Here is a 22,230-nt window from a genome sequence, read left to right on the forward strand (position 1 = left end):
CGTGCTAGCGATCTAAGTGTTGTGTTCTCTATTCTATAACCTTTAAGTGTTACACCCCTTTTCTTTCACAGGTGACCTGGCCTGACCCAGCCAGAAATCCTCATAACTTTGCTGTTTCTCCTTTTAATCCTTTCCTCCACCTCCAGGATACAGATGGGCCAATCTCAAAGCACTCCCCCTTCTCTCCTCATTGCTAACTTCAGGGATGTTAGAACCAGGGGACAGAATTTGAGTTTAGACATCCGGCGGGTTAAATTAATAACCCTCTGCCACTCCAAATGGCCAACCTTCGGCGTTGGATGGCCAACTGAAGGAACTTTCCGCCTCCCTATAATTGCTAAGGTGAAATCAAAGATTTTTCTACCGGGTCTTGAAGGACACCCGGATCAGATTCCTTACATTCTTGTATGGCGGAATTTAGTGGAAAATCCACCCCCTTGGTTGGCCCCCTTCCTATCCTCAGGAACGTGTAAGGTCCTTGCCATGCGGCCTGCAGATCCCCCAAAATCAAGGATGCCAGCCGCGCCCTTGTATTCCATATTGCCCGATAGTCAGGACCTACTATCCCTAGACCCTCCACCCTATCAACCCCCTCCCCTCGTACCCCAGGCCCTGCCCGCAGCAGCCGCCCCACCAGTCACCCCGCTAGTTGCCCCTCCAGGGGAACCAGGAGGACGGGAAGCGGCAGCTGCGCCGGAACCAGGAGAACAGGAGGCAGCAGCTGCGCCGGGCCCCATTGAAAATGAAACCAACCGCGAGGGGCCAGCCGTCTGAACCCGCGGGCGCACCCAACGTGAGCCAAACCCTCGCCTCCCCGACTCCACTGTGGCCCTACCCCTGCAGGAAATAGGACGCCCCGATGAAACAGGCAACCCCCGACTCCAGTATTGGCCCTTTTCCACCAGTGACCTTTACAACTGGAAAACACAGAACGCTCGATTCTCTGATAACCCTAAAGACCTAATAGCTCTTTTAGACAGTGTCATGTTCACCCACCAGCCCACCTGGGACGACTGTCAGCAGCTCCTCCGCATCCTGTTCACTACAGAGGAGTGAGAGAGGATCCAATTAGAAGCAAGAAAGCTGGTTCCCGGAGACGACAGTCAGCCGACATCTAACCCTGACCTCATTAATGCAGCTTTCCCCCTAACCAGACCTCCACAGGACGAATGGGACTACAACACGGCAGAAGGTAGGGGAAGGCTGCTCATTTATCGCCAGACTCTGATGGCGGGTCTCCGGGCTGCAGCTCGCAAACCCACCAATTTGTCTAAGGTATATTCGGTCATACAGGGAAAGGCAGAGAGTCCAGCTGCTTACTTAGAGAGATTAATGGAACCCTTTAGGCAGTTTACCCCCATGGATCCAGAAGTCCCTGAGAACCAGGCTGCTGTCATTATGTCCTTTGTAAATCAAGCAGCTCCTGACATTAAGAAAAAACTCCAAAGGCTAGAGGATTTAGAAGGTAAACAGATCCAGGATCTGCTCTGTATAGCACAACGGGTCTACAACAACAGGGACACCCCAGAAGAGAGACAGATCAAGGCCACAGAGAAAATGACTAAAGTCCTGGCCGCTATAGTCCAGAAAGAACAGCCACCCCCAGAAGGCACTCAAACAACACGCCCTCCCAGGCAGCACTTAAAGATCAATGCGACTATTGTAAAGAAAAAGGCCATTGGATACGAGAATGCCCCAAGAAGAAACAACCCCGCCCCAGCCAAGGACAATGGCAGCCTAAAATAGCCCCCATACTGTTTACCCAAGATACAGAATAGGGAGGACGGGGTTCGGATCCCCTCCCCGAACGTAGGGTAACATTGCAAGTGGAGGGGACCCCGGTCCATTTCCTAGTTGATACCGGGGCACAGCACTCAGTTCTGGTCAAGCCCCATGGAAAAGTATCTGAAAAATCATCCTGGGTACAAGGGGCCACCGGAATAAAGAAGTACCCCTAGACAACTCAGAGAACTGTGGAGTTCTCTGAGGTAGGTAAGACTACCTCAGAGTCTTACCTGAGGGAAGGTAACCCACTCCTTCCTGGTCATTCCCAACAGCCCCTGCCCCCTGTTGGGGAGGGATTTGCTTACCAAAATGGGGGCCCAAATTCATTTCCAACCAGGGGGACCCACAGTGACTGACTTCCACAACCAACCCATATCTGTACTCACTGTGAAACTAGATGAATATAGGCTCCATCAGGAACCCACTCCTCTGGATCAGGGCATCGAGCCCTAGCTTCAACGCTTCCCAGACGCGTGGGCAGAAACGGGTGGTATGGGGCTAACAAAACATCGCCCAGCCCTGTTTATAGAGGTCAAGCCCGGGACGGACCCCGTCCTCGTGTGCCAATACCCTATGCCTGCGGAAGCCAAAAATGGCATCACACCGCATATCCGCCGCCTCCTTGACTTCGGGGTCCTATGCACCTGCCACTCAGCATGGATTACCCCCCTGCTGCCCATGCGCAAACCCAACAGCAGGGAATACAGACCAGTGCAGGACCTGAGAGAAGTCAATAAGCGGGTGATGGACATACATCCAACCGTTCCTAACCCCTATACTCTCCTGAGTGCCCTCAGCCCAGAAAAACAATGGTATACTGTTCTGGATCTAAAAGATGCTTTTTTCAGCCTACCACTAGCGCCTAAAAGTCAAGAGCTATTTGCATTCGAGTGGACAGATCCAGACAGGGGCATAAATGGCCAGCTCACTTGGACCAGACTGCCACAAGGATTCAAAAACTCTCCAACCCTGTTCGACAAGGCTCTACATGAAGATTTAAGTGAGTACAGACAACAACACCCTAATATAACTCTCCTACAGTACTTTGATGATCTCTTAATAGCTGCCGAGACGCCCGAAGCCTGCATCCAGGGAACCGAAGGTCTCCTGCGAACTCTGGGAACCTTAGGCTACCGCGCCTCAGCAAAGAAGGCTCAGATCTGCAAGTCAGAGGTAACTTACCTGGGTTACTTACTGAGAGGGGGCAACGCTGGCTAACGGATGCCCGGAAGGAGACTGTCCTTCGTATTCCCAGACTGAAGACACCACAGCAGGTGAGGGAATTCCTAGGGTCGGCTGGGTTCTGCAGACTATGGATACCAGGGTTTGCTGAATTAGCAAAACCTTTATACCAGGCAACAAAAGATCAACAGCCCTTTAGTTGGACGGAAGAAGCCAAACAGGACTTCCAACAAATTAAAACTGCTCTGCTATCAGCACCGGCCCTGGGACTCCCCAATGTCTCCAAACCCTTCCACCTATATGTAGATGAAAACTGAGGCATAGCTAAGGCGGTGCTAACCCAGCATTTGGGTCTTGGTGCAGACCAGTAGCCTATCTGTCTAAAAAGCTAGATCCAGTGGCCGCCGGATGGCCACCCTGTCTCCGGATGATTGCAGCCACTGTAAAGGACGCTGATAAGCTGACCATGGGTCAAGAGCTACAAGTCACCACCCCGCATGCCATCGAGGGCATCCTCAAGCAGCTGCCTGACTGATGGCTGAGCAATGCCCGACTCACTCATTACCAGGGACTGCTGTTGAACCCCCTCAGGGTCATCTTCACCCCCCCAACGGCCCTGAACCCAGCATCACTGCTGCCAGACCCAGACATGGGAACCCCACTTCATGACTGTGCCGACATACTGGCTCAAGTTTATGGGGTCCGGGAGGACTTGCAGGACCAACAATTATCGGATGCGGACACCATCTGGTTCACCGATGGAAGCAGCTTCGTTCACCAGGGACAAAGGTATACGGGGGCGGCCGTAACTTCAGAAACCGAGGTGGTTTGGGCAGAAGCCCTACCCCCCGGAACCTCGGCCCAGAAGGCTGAACTAATAGCCTTAACCCAGGCCCTAAAATTAGGAAGAGACCGCAAACTAACCATGTACACTGATAGCCGATATGCCTTTGCCACCGCTCATGTACGTGGGGCGATATACAGAGAACAGGGGCTCCTCACAGCTGAAGGGAAAGACATCAAAAATAAAGAAGAGATTCTAGCCTTGCTAGCAGCCTTATGGGAACCCAAAAGCTAGCGATTGTGCATTGCCCAGGACACCAGAAGACAACCGACCCAGTTTCCCGGGGCAACAATTTGGCCGATCAGACTGCAAAAAACATAGCTCGGCCCCCGGCGCAATTGCTGACCCTACAGCTGCCAGACCCCGGACCCCAGGAATTTCCCCCCAGCCCTGAGTATTCAGAAAGCGACATTCAATGGATGAGTAAACTTCCTATGACCTGAATCAAAGATGGCTGGTGGAGAGACTCCAAAAGCAGCATTATACTCCCAGATAAACTAGGATGGCAAGTTCTAGAGCGGATCCATCGCAGCACCCACTTAGGTTCCCAGCGAATGCTGGACTTACTAAGACAGACTGGACTAAAAATCAGAAATGTCTCTGATAAGGTCGATCAAGTAGTCACTAAATATACAGTGTGCCAACTCAACAATGAGAGTAGCAATCCTCAGACAACAGGGGTAAGACAAAGAGGGAGCAGACGGGGGACCTAATGGGAAGTAGATTTCACTGAGGTAAAACCAGGAAAATATGGATATAAGTATTTGCTAGTTTTTGTAGATACCTTTTCAGGATGGACTGAAGCCTTTCCAACCAAGAATGAAATGGCGCAGATTGTAGCCAAAAAGATCCTGGAAGAAATCCTGCCCAGGTATGGTTTTCCAGTAATGATAGGGTCAGACAATGGACCTGCATTCGTCTCTAAGGTAAGTCAGGGACTGGCTTCCATACTTGGGGCTGATTGGAAATTACATTGTGCATACCGACCCCAAAGCTCAGGACAGGTAGAGAGAATGAACAGAACATTAAAGGAGACCCTAACCAAATTGACCATGGAGACTGGCGCTAATTGGGTGGTCCTTCTCCCCTATGCTCTGTTCAGGGTGCGTAATTCCCCATACAAACTGGGACTCACACCCTATGAAATAATACATGGTAGACCACCCCCATCATCCCTAACCTAAAAGATAACCTTGTCAAAGCTGAGAACGATAATAGTCTTGAATTCTTGTTCTCCCTACAAGCCTTGCAGAGGGTCCATGAAGATGTATGGCCCAAATTAAAGGAACTCTATGAGACTGGACCCCCGCCTATTCCACATCAATTCCAGCCAGGGGATTGGGTCCTCGTCAAACGTCATCGGCAGGGAACTCTGGAGCCCAGGTGGAAAGGACCCTTTCAGGTCACCCTGACAACGCCTACTGCCATCAAAGTAGACGGAATCGCCACCTGGATCCATTTCGCCCACGCCAAACCAGTGGACCCATTCTCAGACCTCATCAGACCTTCAAAGACAACCTGGACTGTTGATCGGACTAAGGACAATGCTTTAAAATTGACCCTACGCCGCCAACGGACTGAGCCTTAACTATGGTACTTGCCCTCCTCTTGATTGTTCTGCAAATTCTGTCTGTAAATCAAAACCCCCACACCCCCTATAATTTGACATGGGAAATTACTAACTTAGAGACTCATGAAATCTACAACAAAACCCTAGGAACTGCCCCATTAAATACCTGGTGGCCAGATTTATATTTTAATTTAGAAAAAGTTAGTCCATTAGAAGAAATGGAAGGAGGTAAATGGAGGCAACCGCTTAGGAGGGTGTCAATAAGTAGAAATGGATTTTATGCATGTCCGGGATTTAGGATGGGGGCGATGAGGCGCAGATGTGGAGGGATCGAAACCCTCTACTGCGCAGCCTGGAGGTGTGTCACCTCCAATGATGGGGAATGGAAGTGGAAAGTAAAACCCCAATTTATTGAAATGTCTTATGTCCAACCATGTACCCGCACCAGGTATGATGAAAACTGTAACCTTATTCGTGTAAGATTTACAGAGGAGGGGAAAAAGGACAGGCGGTGGGTCTCAGGACTCACTTGGGGACTCTACTTATATCAATATCCCCTCTTTGGGACTGCCATTCAAATAAAATTAAAAGTCTCCCCTCTTGTACAACCGGTGGGGCCAAATCAGGTATTGGGAAAAAAAAACAGATAAGCCTATCCCCAGGAAGATCTCCACTACTCCCTCCAGCAGGACCCCCATCCTTACCCCAGTAGTAAAAGCACAAGCTATCCAAGAAAATCAGAACCCAGAAAGCATAGACTCCCTATGGAAATTGCTAACAGCAGCGTATGAGGCCTTAAACCGGTCGGACCCTGAGGCAACAAGGGCCTGCTGGCTATGTTATGATATAAAACCCCCCTTCTACGAAGCCATAGGTCTAGCTGCCCCTTTTTCACAATCAGGAGAAGAGTTGCCAGTAGCTTGCAAGTGGAATCGAAAGGGCCCCGGCCTCACACTGCAAGCGGTCACTGGCAATGGGACTTGTATAGGAAAGGTCCCCTCTAGCCATATCCAGCTTTGTGCCCTGACTAATTACTCTATAAATGAATCTAAATGGATAATTCCAGCTCCTGACGGTTGGTGGGTTTGTTCTAAGACAGGGCTCACCCAATGGGTTAGCAGGAATGTCTTTAATTCGTCAACAGAATATTGCATCATGGTGTTAGTGTTTCCAAAGGTTATTTACCACCAAGAAAATGTTGTATATGATCTGTGGACAGAAGGGACGGAAGCAAGAGAGTCAATAAGAACAAAATGGGAACCCTTTACGGCCATAACCTTGGCCACCTTATTTGGCCTCGGTACTATAGGGCCAGGAACGGGGATCTCATCACTAGCCATCCAGCACTGGGGGTTCAACAGCCTAAGGGCAGCCATTGATGAGGATATAGCCAGACTTGAGGACTCAATCTCGCACCTCGAAAAATCCCTAACTTCCCTTTCTGAAGTAGTCCTACAGAACCGAAGGGGGCTAGAGCTAGTCTTCCTCCAACAAGGAGGTTTATGTGCAGACTTAAGAGAAGAATGTTGTTTTTATGCTGACCACACCGGAGTAGTCCAAGAGTCCATAGCTAAAGTTAGAGAAGGCCTGGCCAAATGGAAGCGTGAACGAGAACAACAACAAGGCTGGTTTGAGTCTTGGTTCAATCAGTCCCCATGGCTAGCCACCCTGCTTTCTGCTCTAGCTGGGCCCCTTATACTCCTCCTTCTCCTCCTCACCTTCGGGCCTTATATTATTAATAAACTAGTTGCCTTTATCAAAGACCGAGTTAACACGATCCAACTGATGGTCCTTAGGACCCAATACCAACCTATCATTACCGAAACATTTGAGTCAGACACATAAGATCCAAGATTGGCTCTTAAGGCACCAAAGAAAGGGGGGAATGAGAGACTAAGAGAGAAATTACCAGGTGTACTCACAACTGCAAAGAAAAGACCTCCCCCCCTTCCCGCCCCCCCGCGCCGTTCCCGGAACCAGCCAGGGCGTGCCCGGTTGTGGTCTGACCTAAAGGCGGGAACCAATCAAGTTCTGCTGAGTGTTCAAATTTAAATGTCAACCAATAACAGCTCTGTAACCGCAAAAAAATCCCTAACTTGTTTGTGCCTGTCTATAAAAGAAGCTGTAAGACCCTCGCTCGGGGCCTCTTAGCGTCACCGGCAACGAGTGCGCGGAGGTCCGGGTTCGAACCTGCAATAAACGACCCTTGCCACTTGGCTTTGACTCTGGACTCTGGTGGTTTGTTCTTGGGGGTCTTTCTAATTTGGGCATATCACAACATGCAGAAGAATGATAGTGGACCACTCTCTTACACCATACATAAAAATAAATTCAAAATGAATGAAAGACCTAAAAGTGAGATGGAAACCATCAAAACGCTAGAAGAGAAAACAGGCAACAACCTCTGATCTCGGCCACAGCAACTTCTTCCTTGACATGTCTCTGAAGGTAAGGGAAATAAAAGCAAAATGAACTATTGGGACCTCATCAAGGTTAAACCCTTCTTGACAGCAAAGGAAACAATCAACAAAACTAAAAGGTAACCAAAGAAATTGGAGAAAATATTTGTAAATGGCATATTGGGTTAGTATCCACAATCTATAAAGAACTTACTAAACTCAATACCCAAAAACCAAATAATCCAGTGAAGAAATGGGCAGAAGACATGGAGAGACATTTTTCCAAAGAAGACATCCAGATGGCAAACAGACACATGGAAATATGCTCAACATCACTCATCATCAGGGAAATACAAATCAAAGCTACATTCATATACCACCTCACACGGTCAGAGTGGCTAAAATTAACAACTGAGGAAACAACAGATGTTGGCGGGGATGTGGAGAAAGGGAAACCCTCTTGCATTGTTGGTGGGAATGCAAACTGGTGCAGCCACTCTGGAAAACAGTGTGGAGGTTCCTCAAAAAATTAAAAATAGAACTACCCTATGATCCAGCAATAGCATTATTAGGAATTTATCCAATAGATATAAAGATGCTGATTCATAGGGGCATATGCATCCCAATGTTTATAGCAGTGCTATCAACAATAGCCAAATTACGGAAAGAGCCCAAATGTCCATCAACTGATGAATGGATAAAGAACATGTGGTATATTTAGAATTTTTTTAAATGTTTTTATTTTAGAAAGAGAGAGAGAGACCGAGTGTGAGTTGGGGAGTGAAAGAGAGAGAGGGAGACATCTGAGGCAGGCTCCAGCCTCTGAGCTGTCAGCACAGAGCCCAACGTGGGGCTAGAACTCACAAGCCATGAGATCTGATCTGGGCTCAAGTTGGATGCCTAACTAACTGAGCCACCCATGAGCCCCAAAGATGTGGCAAATATATACAATGGAATACTCTTCGGCAATGAAAAAAATGAAATCTTGCCATTTGCAACAATGTGGATGGAATTAGAGGGTATTATGCGAAGTGAAATAAGTCAGTCAAAGGAAAGACAGATATCATATGTTTTCACTCACGTGTGGAAGTTGAGAAACTTAACAGAAGACCATGGGGGAAGGGAAAGAAAAATAAGTTACAGAGAGGGATGCATAAGAGACTCTATATACAGAGAACAATCTGAGAGTGGAAAGACTGAGTGGGGAGGGGCAGGGAATATGGATGATGGGCTTTGAGGAGGGCACTTGTTGGGATGAGCACTGGGTGTTTTATGTAAGTGATGAATCATGGGAATCTACTCCCGAAGCCAAGAGCACACTGTATATCCTGTATGTTAGCTAACGTGAAAATAATTTATATAAAAATAAATCAATAAAAATAAAATTGTTCCAGAACTTCAAAGAGAAAAAAAAAAAGACATATTCTCCCTATTCTTGACTCTTCCCCAATATAGTATTCAGTACTTACTATTTGGACCAGACTAGAGATCTGCTTCTAACACATGGCCTGGACGTATTAATTTTTAAAGAGTATGATTACATTTTTATTTTAACAATGAGAACAATAATTTTCCAATGACTTGCATTCTCCCCTCTACTTAGCACACTACTTTCCCTAGTATCAAAGTTCTGAAATATCAATTATCACAAACATGGTTGGGCATCATGATCTATTGGGATTTTTACTAGATATGGCTGAGACCCATAAAGCTCTACATAGAGTACCTAAAATTATCAGTAGTCAACTTGTAGAGATATTGCCATATATTATTTGTAAAGCAAAAACAACAAATTTGCTATTGGCCCACATGTTCCCAACACACAGCATAAACTATTGCAGTGCTCTTGAGCTGAAATTTCTGCAATGACAGAATTGTTCTATCATTGCTGTGGTGGCCACTAACTACATGTGGCTATTGAATACTTGATATGTGGCTAGTACAGCTAAACTGAATTTTTTATTTTATTTAATTTTAACTAATTTTATTAAAAATAGAAAAAGCCGCATGTGGCTAGTGGCTATCAAAGTAAACAGCAGAGTCTACAGATTCAACCACAGCTAATAATATGGTATAATAAGTTAATCCCACATATCATGTTGTCTCAAAAATATAAGATATTTTGTAATATACCTTCAGTAAATGTGTAAGAGAAGGAATTTAAGTGAAAATATAAGCCATAATGTTTACAAAAGGAATAAGAGTGCAAATCATTTAGGAACTATTGTCAATTTTATATTAATCACCATATGGAGTAAAACATATTAAGCAAATATTAAAATATATACATAAATAGCAATAGCATCTTTTACTTGAGGAGTTCACAATCTAAAAGAGAAGCATTTTTTAAGAAACAAATACTGATTTTGAGGTCTTCTATATATTTAAACACACTATCCCCAATTACTCTCAGAGCACTTTCTTAATTTCTGCCCCAATTTTTTCTAAAAGGAGACTCTCTTCATCAAATGGTCATTAAAAAACATTATTTGGAAAAGAAAACTCAGATTATTCACTAGTATACTGATAAATTATTCAATGAGGGATGTTCTGAACTGTGTCATAAATGCTAACAAAAGAAGAAAAATGATTGTTCTCTTGCTAGTGTTACTACCTCTGAACATTTAGACTGAATCATCTATTTTGATATATCAGAGATCACGTAGAATAACTTAGTGGTGAATTTTCTGACAGTTAATCTAAACATTTAATTTTTTAAAAAATTTTCTCTGGAATGTAAACATGTAAACATATTTGAATATGGGTATTTTCTAAAATATGTAACAATAACTTAAACAAAATGTAATTTATTAATATTTTAATTTATGCATAATAGAATCATGCATAACATTTTCAATGAATACAGTTTTTTTAACTTAAAAATCCAGAGTAAACACTTTTCTATATAATTACACACTTCTAAGCTTCCTTTGATGAAAGTGTATTCATTTGGTATTTGGATTTTTTTTCCCAAATCTATTTTATAGTCTGCTAGATAAATCCTCTTATTCATTTGTTTCAATGGAGCTTAAATAAAGGTCATTTAAACTGGCTCACCTTTCTTATCCCCTTGTGCTTTCCTATAATCTCTACATCCATTGTAAAAGGATCACAGCTTCCTTCTCAATATACCTTTTCGGTATGAGGAGAAATATTAACATTTCATTAAATAAACCTGAGCCTATTAGACTTTAAATCCACAATCTTGTGTGGTTTTTTTTTGCATGTGAAAATTATTGAGTGCCTTTGTATACTCTAAGCAATCTTACTGAACTTGCTTCCTATCGATTATTTTGCAATTTTTATATGCAGTTAATACAGTACATAAATGTTTAAGTTCAATATTATGAAGGAAAATTCTTCCAAAGGTAATGCTTTTAATATCATAAACTGAGATCTTCAAGTCATGTCCCCAACCCCTGTTGAGTTCCCTGACTTCCTCCTTTACAAGGATAATTCTTGGTTATATTATTGTTTCCCAAAATACAAGGCTGAGTTGTTAATAATTAAATGTAATGTCACCGGGACACAATAAATAACGAAATCCATTTTTTTCACTTTAGTACAAGAAAGCAATATAATGCTTTTACTTGTGATACTTATAATGAAATTCTAACTTGCTATTATAGGAACCAATATATGCTCTTACTCAGTGTTATAAGAACCAATATAGGTACAACCCAATTAGTACAGAAAATTTATTGATCATCCATAGTGTGTGCAATACTGCAATAAACTTTAATGAGGAATTTAAGCAGGACCAGAACAAGTCATTTAGTCCCATCTCCTCACATGCAATTTCTGAGACTTGTGGGGAATAGGCTTAGGAATTCCCTGAGTTTCCACAGATGGCTTAACAAGTCTTAAAGAAAAAGAAGGCCACAGGATGAATGCATCCAAGATTAGGTAAACAAGATTAGGTAAACAGGGCAAAGTCCCCCAGTATAGGACAAAGGTATTGGAAGAGGAAATCTCAGGATGAAAACATCCAAGATTAGGTAAACAAAATTAGGTGTTCAGGGTGGAAGCACCCCCAAACTTAGGACAATAGCAGAAAGCTGCTTTCCCTGGTAGGAAGGACAAAAACAGGAAAACAGGACTTTAGACCACAGCAGGGCAAAGTTGCCCAGAGTGGAGTTAATTAGCAAGAGAAAGGTGCCTTGTTGACCCAGAGGTAGCTTGCTCTGTCTTTCTTATCCCCTAGGCAAGTTTAGGTAAACAGAGGTGGGGCCTCACATCTGCTGTAAACAACCATCTACCTGGCACCAGGACTTTGTTTTGTATTGACCCAAATCCTTAACAACTCATGTCTTCAAAACCCCCTTTCCCTCATGCCCATGAGTTAATGTTCACGATTTCATTGTCTTTGTGCAGGTCCATTATGCTTGTAAGCCTTCTGATCCTAATAAAAACGGAGGGAGGACCCTTACTCGGGGCTCTTGTCTCCTCCAGGACATTAGCCTCTCTCACATTTCAATCCTGTGTCTGCTCTCTTACTGGACAAGAGAGAACTACAGACCTAGAGTGCATGACAAGACTGGCCTACAAATTCTGTGCTGCTTTTGCCAAAAGAAAAACTCGCCTTTTAGCTGAACTGTATATAAAATTCCCATGATATTTGAACCTTAATCAAAACTATCAGTGTCAGCTCACTTGTTATCCCCCAGTCTTTGAATGCTGTCTAGTTACAAGTTTCCTGAATACAAAATCTTGTTCAAATGTCTTGTTCTTAGCTATGCTAATTGATATCAGATAATCCATTGTCACCTACTCAATAGTCATCTCACTCCTCATCTATGCTAACAAAAGCTCGGTTTGTTCACTCTCCTCTAAATAGACATGTCCCTCAAGGATGAATATTATCCCCAGAGAATGAAGTGTGAATGGTCTAAGCTAAGGTAGTTGGTTTTATAACTCTTATCAAGTTCAGGCATATGGAATAGTTCTGGCCAATGATACACACAGAAAAGATTTTCGGGCAGCTTCCTCTTTAACTGTCTTTGTTAATTACTGTCAGAATGTGGGATCTTCAGAGTTACGGAAGCATCTTTTGATCCTGAGTAACTAAAACTAACACGGTAAGAATGGCAGAACAGAAAGATGGAAAGAAATAAACTGTCATTTATGACTTTGTTAAGTTTATGAATCATGTAAAATAGTACATATCCTTTATGTTTAAGGCATAGTTAATTGGCTTTAGTTTTATGCAGTCAACTGATATGCCCCGATTCGAGAGACCCCCCAAAAACAAACCACCAGAGTCCAGAGTCAAAGCCAAAGCCAAGCGGCAAGGGTCGTTTATTGCAGGTTCGAACACGGTCCTCCGCGCACTCGTTGCCGGTGACGCTAAGAGGCCCGAGCGAGGATCTTACGGCTTCTTTTATAGACAGGCACAAACAAGTTAGGGATTTTTTTGCAGTTACAGAGCTGTTATTGGTTGACATTTAAATCTGAACACTCAGCAGAAGTTGATTGGTTCCCTCCTTTTTTTTCAGACCACTCAGCAGAAGTTGATTGGTTCCCGCCTTTAGGTCAGACCACAACCGGGCACGCCCTGGCTGGTTCTGGGAACGGGGGCGGGGGGGGGGGGGGGGGGGGGGGGGGGGTCTTTTCTTTGCAGTTGTGAGTACACCTGGTAATTTTTCTCTTAGTCTCTCACAACAACATTCTGATTTATACAAGTACCTGTCTGTTGTCCAGGGTCTGTATGCTCTGGACAGCTGGTCTAGTAACTCATCCACTTTCTAACATAGAATGTTGATCATTTGAACCAAATACCTTTGAATTTGGTTTGTTTACCAGAAATTATACCCTACTAGAAAATGGCTACCACAGTATTAAAATACCGACTAAGTAACTGTCCATTTTTAAAGACATTTTAGGAGTACCTGGGTGGCTTAGTGGTTTAAGTGTCCGACTTCAGCTCAGGACATGATCTCACGGTTCCTAAATTCAAGCCCTGTGTCAGGCTCTGTGCTGACAGCTCAGAGCCTGGAGCCCACTTCAGATTCTGTGTCTCTGTCTCTCTTTTCCCCTCCCTTGCTTGTATGCTATCTCTCTCAAAAAAAAAAAAAAAAAAAAAAAAAAAAAAAAAAAAAAAATCAATCAATAAACATTACAAAATAAAGACATGTTAAAATATTTTCAGATAGGATAAGACTTTTATCTGTAATGCTAGCACTGTCTTGAGCACCTGGTAACAGTGCACAACCAACTTTAAATTCAGCTAAATTTCTCTTTACCCACACCTTGTACACTCTAACACTGTGTGCATTTTATTTCAATCTTAACATAAATGGCTACTCTTTATCCCACATACATTAGTTACTATAGATCTAATGTATTATAATGAAAGGTATAAAATAAAATCTACTTTTATACATCAATTTATATATTTTTAGGAAGAAAATTAAGAAAGTCAGTGAGTCTAAAAATGATTTCTTAAGTATACTTAAAAGCACAAAGAAATTTCAGGCAGAAAACCTTTAATAGCTAAAGCATCCCAATGGATGCAACATCTGGCATGGTGATTCCCCTTCATGACTTGTGGCAAAAATTTTTCTGTTGTATTTATCATACATGTATGAATTGGAAATTCCAATTAAGAAAATTTAGCTTTGGTATCTGGATTATAAAATGTTACTTAGGTAATTTTGATGTAAATTTCATTTGAAAACTACCTAATGAGCCCTTGTGAACATTGAGGGATACTCTGTAAGCCAGAAGTACCGAATATCAAAAATAATTATTCAAAATAAACAAAAAGGGAATGATGACATTCTCTGAATAGGTCCCTGAAACTAAATTCAGGGAGGCCAGCTGTGTTATTTTGCTGCTTATTTGTCTTTTGTTTTGTTTTGTTTCTTTTATCAATAGTATATACATTTCCATTTTGTTGGATATAGTACTTCTGTCTCATCATTCTTGTTCTTTGCTTCTTGGGAGAGAAATGATTGAAAATATCCACGAATAAAATCCATAGTGTCCCAAGACCAAATATATATATTTTCACTGATAGCTCTATTGACTGCAGGTTTGTTTTGTTTTATTTTGTTTTGTCTTACTTTGTTTTTGGTGAGAGATAACAAATAAAGATGTAATTTACATTTTGGGTTTAAGTAAAATGACAGAAGTGTTTAGATTCGAGCCACACTTTTAGAAAAAGACACATTAAAGGAGCTCCTGGGTGTCTCAGTTGGTTAAGCATCCGACTTTGGCTCAGGTCATGATCTCGCAGTTTGTGAGTTCAAACCCCGCGTTGGGCTCTGTGCTGACAGCTCAGAGCATGGAGCCTGCTTTGGATTGGGTCGCCTTCTCTCTCTCTGCCCCTCCCCAGCTCACACTCTGTCTCTCTCTCTCAAAAATAAACGTTAAAAAAGTAAAAAAAAAAAAAAAAAAAAGAAAAGGAAACATTATCTTGGAAAATAGATCTTACAGAGGGTCCAGCCAACATCCTGTCTTAGAATAATCTTTGCTGCTGAGTGGACAAGTAGCCCCATGCTGTTTCCAGATTGCTGATAGGGCTTGCCAAAAGAAGAGAGACATTCAGTTGTTTTTAAAATATACCAAAATCTGTAACTAATCACTTAATTCCAAAAATACGTCCTCAAAATAGTGAGAAATAGAAAATAAATCCAATGTCTAAGCTTCCAATTGCAATGAGAAATGCAATGAAGGAAAAACACTAAGTGCCATGAGCAAATGTTCTAGAAACAATTAATACAATTGAAGGAAGGCATTGTTAGTGAGTATTCTATCAGGAACTGATATTTCAGCTGAGATCTGAAGGATGAACAACAAATAAGAAGGTAAAGAAAGGGGGTGGGAGTGGGAAGAGCTTCTCAAGGCAACAGAAAGTATAAAGGTTCTGAGTTAGCAAAAATCATTATTTATTTGAGAATATGAAAAGTTGGAAAAAAACATAAATATGATATAAATATATGGGATAGAGCAATGGGGATGGATTTCAAAAAGTAAATTTTGAAAACTGTTTATTCCGACAGTTTTTGGAATTCATATTGGCTGAGAGAACCATTTGGACAGGGAGAGTAGATGTGAGAAGACCAGATTGTAAGCTATTGAACAGTATGAACTATGGTATTAGCAATGGAGAGAGAAGAACATACAACTTAAAATCAACAACAGTGTATTTAGATTGGATGTGAAGTGCGGGAGAAGATTTCCTCCTTCTGTAATTAGACAAATGTGTGTGCCTTTCACTGAAACAGTGAATACAGTAAAAGGACATATTTAGAAGCAAATTTTTTTGGACACATTTGCTTCTGAGAGTCCTTTGAAACATCCAAGTGGAAATGTCAGGCCAACTTTTGGATATATATGTTTAGAATTCAGAAAAGACAAAGATCTGTCTAGGACTGGCATATCAATAGGAAGTGAGGAAATGGCATTAGTGAAATTGATAGAGTGCCTAGAAGAGGTCAAGGATCAAGGCTTGATGCAAGACTTAAACTTATTAAGGAAAATTTGTAAAGGCAAGAAATGGGGTGCCTGGGTGGCTCAGTCGGTTGAGCGTCTGACTCGTTATTTGGGCTCAGGTCATGATTTCAGGGTTTATGAGATCAAGCCCCTTGTCAGGCTCTGTGCTGAGATTCTCTCTCTCCTTCTCTGCCCCTCCACTGCTCGCATGCTCTCTCTCTCTTTCAAAATAAATATATATACATTAAAAAAAAATAAAGCCAAAAGTTATTATTTAAGAAGACTCACTTATTTTACATGCCAAATTCAAAGTAGATTACTGTATGGTTAAACTAAACAAAATTACCAACCAATTGTCAAAATATCTGTTCATAAATAAAAGGTGGATATAGTATTAAATACCAATATTTTCTTATTGCATTATTGGTAACTATGAGCAAGAAGTAGGCTACAAACTATTTTCATCATTTTTATCAGATCCACTAATTTTTCCCAAATTTAACATACCTAATCTGTTTCTTTGCCCTATATGCAGTTATGTCTGCCTCTGTCAAAAAGGTAACTTCACTTTAGAGGAGATGGTATGCTGTTGGAAGATACATATCATTCTAACGGTTATCAAATGCTCTACATTCAAGTTTTTAACTGAATGATATTCTTATTGCTTTAGCTATTTCTTTAAAAAAAATTAATTTTTATTTTTGAAAGAGAGAGAGACAGAGCACAAGTTGGGGAGGAGCAGAGGGAGAGGGAGACAGAGAATCAAAAGCAGGTTCCAGGCTCTGAGCTGTCAGCACAGAGCCTGATGCAGGGCTCAAACCAACAAACTGTGAGATCGCGACCTGAGCCGAAGTCAGGTGCTTAACTGACTGAGCCACCCAGGCAGCCCTAGCTATTTCTATTTCAATGTGCAAATTCATAAATTTATGAACTACTGTACATTTTGGAGGTGTGATTCTCCATCTATGTCTTCTACTTGAAAGTGACTATGAATATCACTTTAAGAATATCTTGAACCCAGTGCTACCAAAGTTTCACTGATTTTAGGTGGGTATGAGTTTATTATTTACATTAAAAATTATGAAAAAGACTTCCTCATTATTCAGAAACTTATCTCTCTATCCAAATATCATAATGTTGTATGTCTGAAACTAATATAATGCTATATGTTGATGACATTTCAATAACAAAAGGAAATAACCTATCTCTCAGATGGCTTCCTTTCTCATACACCAAATGACCCTCAAGTTAACTGCAATCTTCTGTTTGCTTATAGCAAACCGACAGTGGGGATGTTTTCCTACATGAGTAGAACAATATGTGTGACTTGTGCTAAGTGCTGGATAACTGTTGGAGAAGTAAGTGAATAAATACTTTTCAGGCATTTTGGAATTAGCTGTTGTATCACGGCCATCACTGTTAGATATAGATAAAATACAAAAACTGCACTGTGCCACGAGAGCAGGATTTTTCTGTACACATGCCAATCAGCATATTGACTTCTTAGGCAACATACATCTTAATGTCCAAAATGAGTCATAAAACTTTGAGTCTGATTTTGGTTACTGTGATTCCTAAGAGAAGCCATTAGAGATTTTATAACAAATTGAAAACTACTCCTACCCACTGCCTCTTCACAAATATGTGGATATTTATCTATCACCTCCAATTGTCTAGTTGTTAAACTATCTTTTCATCCTAGCACAGTTGAATCATTCTATAAAATCGTCATGAACATTGAATTAGCAAATACTGAACCATTGCTCCTAGGACATCCATAGGGTTAGGTTTTGTGATCCTCCGGTCACAATATTTTGCTCATTGATCAATATATAACCTTGTTTTAGGTATATTTCTTATTACATGTGTAGTGTTGATTCATTCACGTTGAACTCATAGCTATCAACACCAGTAATGCATGTCTAAATGAAGCTTACAGAACACATGAACTTTCTCTGCAGGCACAACACAGTCTTCTTACACTTAGGAATACTAGTCAGGACTTCGGCACTACACTTGGAGGATATCTTAAACAGTGAATTATCGAAAAAAAGCACAAAAAAGGTTTAAACATCACACTGAAAAACCACCAGAAAGAAACTCATTTATAGTATAAAAGCTAAAACAAGAAGTCATGCTTGTCTGACCTCAACTGGGAATGTACACGTGAGGCAACTCAACTTTTTCATTGCCTTGCACATGTCCACACATGTCTGCAAATGACCTCAAAAGTATTATGAGTATTGACTTTGGGGTTGCAAATTAATTTCATGTCACTTTCTGTTTTAAAGTTTATTATTTATTTTGAGAGAGAGAGACAGAATGTGAGCAGGGGAAGGGCAGAGGGAGGGGAAGAGAGAGAGAATCCTAAGCGGGCTCCACACTGTCAGTGCAGAGCTTGATGTGGGGCTTGAAACCACAAACTGTGAGATCATGATCGTAGCTGAAAGCAGGAGTGGAACCTTTCCCCGGCTGAGACACCAAGGTTCCCCGCAAATAAATTTCAGCAAGCAGGCTAATTCCCAAATATGGAAACCACAAGTGATGGGATGCAACATATTTCAGTGGATCACAAAAGGTGTAACCTTCTCAAAAATATTCATTGGTGGCCACATTATTCAAAGACAGGAAAGTAGTGACTAACGATGCATTTCTCATGTAACAGTGAAAAAAGATATTTATTAAAAATGGCAGAGTTGGGGCGCCTGGTGGCTCAGTCAGTTAAGCATCTGCTTCGGCTCAGGTCATGATCTCACAGTTCGTGAGTTCGAGCCCTGCATCAGGCTCTTGCTGACAGCTCGGAGCCTAGAGACTTCTTCGGATTCTGTGTCTCCCTCTTTCTCTGAGCCTTCCCTGCTCACACCCTGTGTCTCTCTCTCCCTCAAAATAAATAAACATTAAATTTTTTTTTTTTAATGGCAGAGTAAAACCCCCATGAAATTTAATTGTATGTTGACTCTGCGTAGCTTTATATCAAATTGAGTAAAAATCAATTACAACTTTAAGGTTTTTTCTGAAATAGCAAATACATGGCAAAGAAAATTGCTGATTCCCTCCCAGTAGGCTTTCTACCAACTAAATGACTTCAGATTTCTGCCTTTGTACCTGGATTTACTTTCCAGTCTTTTAATATTAAATTATAATGTTTCTAATATTTTAGGAGATTTGTCTGCTATGTTCCTAGAAAACAGGGATTATGTACCTTACATTATCCCTTTTGTGTATATTTAAACATCAGGCATAATATTGCATCCAGAAGGGGGTTGACAGGTCAACTAATCCTACTCTACAATTACATCTGAGAAAACTGAGGTCAAGAAAAGTTAAGTGATGAACATTTCCACACAGAACTTTAAAACTTCCTGACTAGATTAAATATGTGGTAACTTGACAATAATACATCTTATCTTACACTGAATTTTTGGAAGTTTTGTTTCTAGAATAGACTCAATTACCCTTGGTTTAGAAGCAACACCCAAATAATTAAGAAACCAGAAATAACTAAACCTATCATTTGGCTTTTGAGGATACACTATGATTCAAATAATTCCCATGATATTTGTTCTTGTTTCCAGGTTCTCCACCTGACATTTCTGGGTTTTTTGTTTTTTGTTTTTTTTCCTTTTCAATGCACATTTCTCTCAGTCGTGTATTTTTAATGCTGAGCTTTTGCTTTGAAAAAGCACAAACTGGAACAAAGCAAGTTCATACTCCCTAAAAGATTGGATGTGAAAAATAATCATGGGTGACTGCTTGGTTTACCTTGAAAATATACTGAGAATAGAGTTCTACTTTCTGTTCATTATTAGTTGCAAGGTGACTCTGAAATAAATACAGGTCTGTTACTTTCTCATACGGTCTGGTGGTGTTGCAAAGAAGTTTTTTTGACCTTCTGATGAATAATAGTAAGTTGCAGACACATAGGAGTTATAAAAAAAGTTACAAAAAATGTTTGCTAAATGATTGTTAAATGGCTGAATGGTGGCATTGATTTAAATAAGACCTTGAAATACTTTTATAGGCACATCTGGTTTTCCTTCTCCATCAGCTTTTTAATTCAAATTAATCACTTGAGCCACAACCTGCCCATATTAGCAGCACATCTAGTTTCCCATTCTTGAGACCTAAAATTAACAAATAGTGTTGAAGTTTTAATCAACCCAAAGCCAATTTTGTTTCCAAACACCAGGAAGAGATCTGCTTTGAGAACCTTAATAATCCAAATGCATATACCAATGTTTAGTTGTTCTTGTATCTTTCACTGCCACAGAGGTCACATTTAATACTAGTACTACTCCTTTTGATATGTATCTATTCCTCAATAAAGCTCTTACTAAGCCATATCCCCTGGGAGGCACAGTAGTTACTGAATAATGTGATCCTACTCTCTTGTTTGTCTGAATCTTCTTTGATGGGAGTTAAAGTAAGAATAATCCAGTGGATAGTTCAACATCCTGCCATTGCTCCTAGATATGGCCTCACAGTGAGGATGTCTAAACCAGCCAAGAGGAACACTCAGATGTCAGGCACAGTCTGGGACAAACCCAGCTCTCCAGTGCTGCCTATCAGACCTTGATATTAAGCTGAGGACACCATGCAGATTCCCCTTTCCTTCACGACGAGTTCCCTATCACAGAACTGGGTATACTTACAGTCAGCCAACTGAAGTTAGGATCATCTCTGTTTGTCAGAGAGATCATAAAAACACTGAGCCTCATAAGGTACTAGGCAGATTCTATCTCCTTTCCTTCCAAGGAAGTTCCTTTGCACCAATACAAAAATAACTAAAAAGACCATCACAAATCATAAAAGGTCTATCACTAAGGACCCCTAGGGCAACAGGATTGATTGTCCTGAGACTTACACAACAAATGGGAACATTCAAAATTGTTCTTCACTGAACCAGAGATCTGTCCTCTGGATGATTTCTTGCATCCAGCTGATAGAAAACAATGCAGAAAAAATTTGTGACAATCTCTTGAAGCCCTGTCTACCTCAGTGCCCTTCTTCATAAATATTATGACACAGGTACTCAGTTGTTCCAAATCTGACTTTTCTTTATAATATTCTCTTTTGTTCTCCTCCTCTATTTTTCCCCTATCTTCACCCTAAACTAAGTCCTTATTAGCCTGCATCAAAATGTGTTCCTCATATTTGCAATACGATTCATGGTTAACAAAGCATTTTCAAATATCTTATCTCACCATAGTCTTCACCACTAAATTGAGAAAATAGAAACAATGACACTAACAATGTTTCTACTTCCATAGAAAACCTGCACTCCTACCTATACCTGCAGACACATTTTCTAAGTTCCTTATATGTAAAATATATAAAACCAAATGTCTAATGAAGTTCGCCTAGAAATTGAGAAATATAAGTAAATTATGCATTAACCATAACCTGGAATGGAAGGTGACACAGATTACTCTGATGATGAAGGAAAAAGCTAGATTTTAATTAAAAAATAAATAACATTTGAATATTTATAATGCTATATTATTCTCTCATTTGATACTCACAAGTAACACTAAGAGGTGTATGTTATTATATCTATATACAAATCAGAAAACACAGATTTAAGAGTCAAGCCTAAAATAAGGCTTTCCTTAAGGTCAGAGAGATTTGCCTGCTCTCCTTGAAAAAGTAAGCACCAATGAAATCTACCCAGCAAGGAAATGAATTTTGCCAGTAAGCATGTGAGCTAATAAAAGATCCTGAGCACAGCAGGAATGAATCCCCAACCCTACAGCATCCTTGAGACCTGAACAGGGGACCAAGATAGGCTGTGTCTGTACACCTGATATAATATATATCTATGTATATAATATATATGTTTTTTTAAACTGTTAAATTTGTAGCAATTTGCTTTGCAACAATAGAATTAATACATCTTCCAAAGTTCACAGAGTTAGATGGTGTGGAAATCAGAACTTGAAGCCAGGCCTGTCAGATCCCAAAAACCAACTAAATGAATAATTTCTATCATTTATGTTTGGTAGAAGAATAAAAAC

The 22,230-nt window shown here is 41.0% G+C and overlaps 1 long non-coding RNA gene across 1 annotated transcript; it reads left to right on the forward strand.

The window, feature by feature from the left end:
* The first annotated feature begins 1,112 nt into the window (after positions 1-1,112).
* LOC122226420 lies at positions 1,113-5,178 on the forward strand. The gene is made up of 2 exons (XR_006205623.1): positions 1,113-1,192; positions 5,056-5,178. It is a non-coding gene; the product is annotated as an uncharacterized LOC122226420 (long non-coding RNA).
* The last annotated feature ends 17,052 nt before the right edge of the window (positions 5,179-22,230 follow it).

This window comes from Panthera leo, chromosome C1 (assembly GCF_018350215.1).
Source record: "Panthera leo isolate Ple1 chromosome C1, P.leo_Ple1_pat1.1, whole genome shotgun sequence".
In the NCBI taxonomy this organism is placed as follows: Eukaryota; Metazoa; Chordata; class Mammalia; order Carnivora; family Felidae; genus Panthera; species Panthera leo.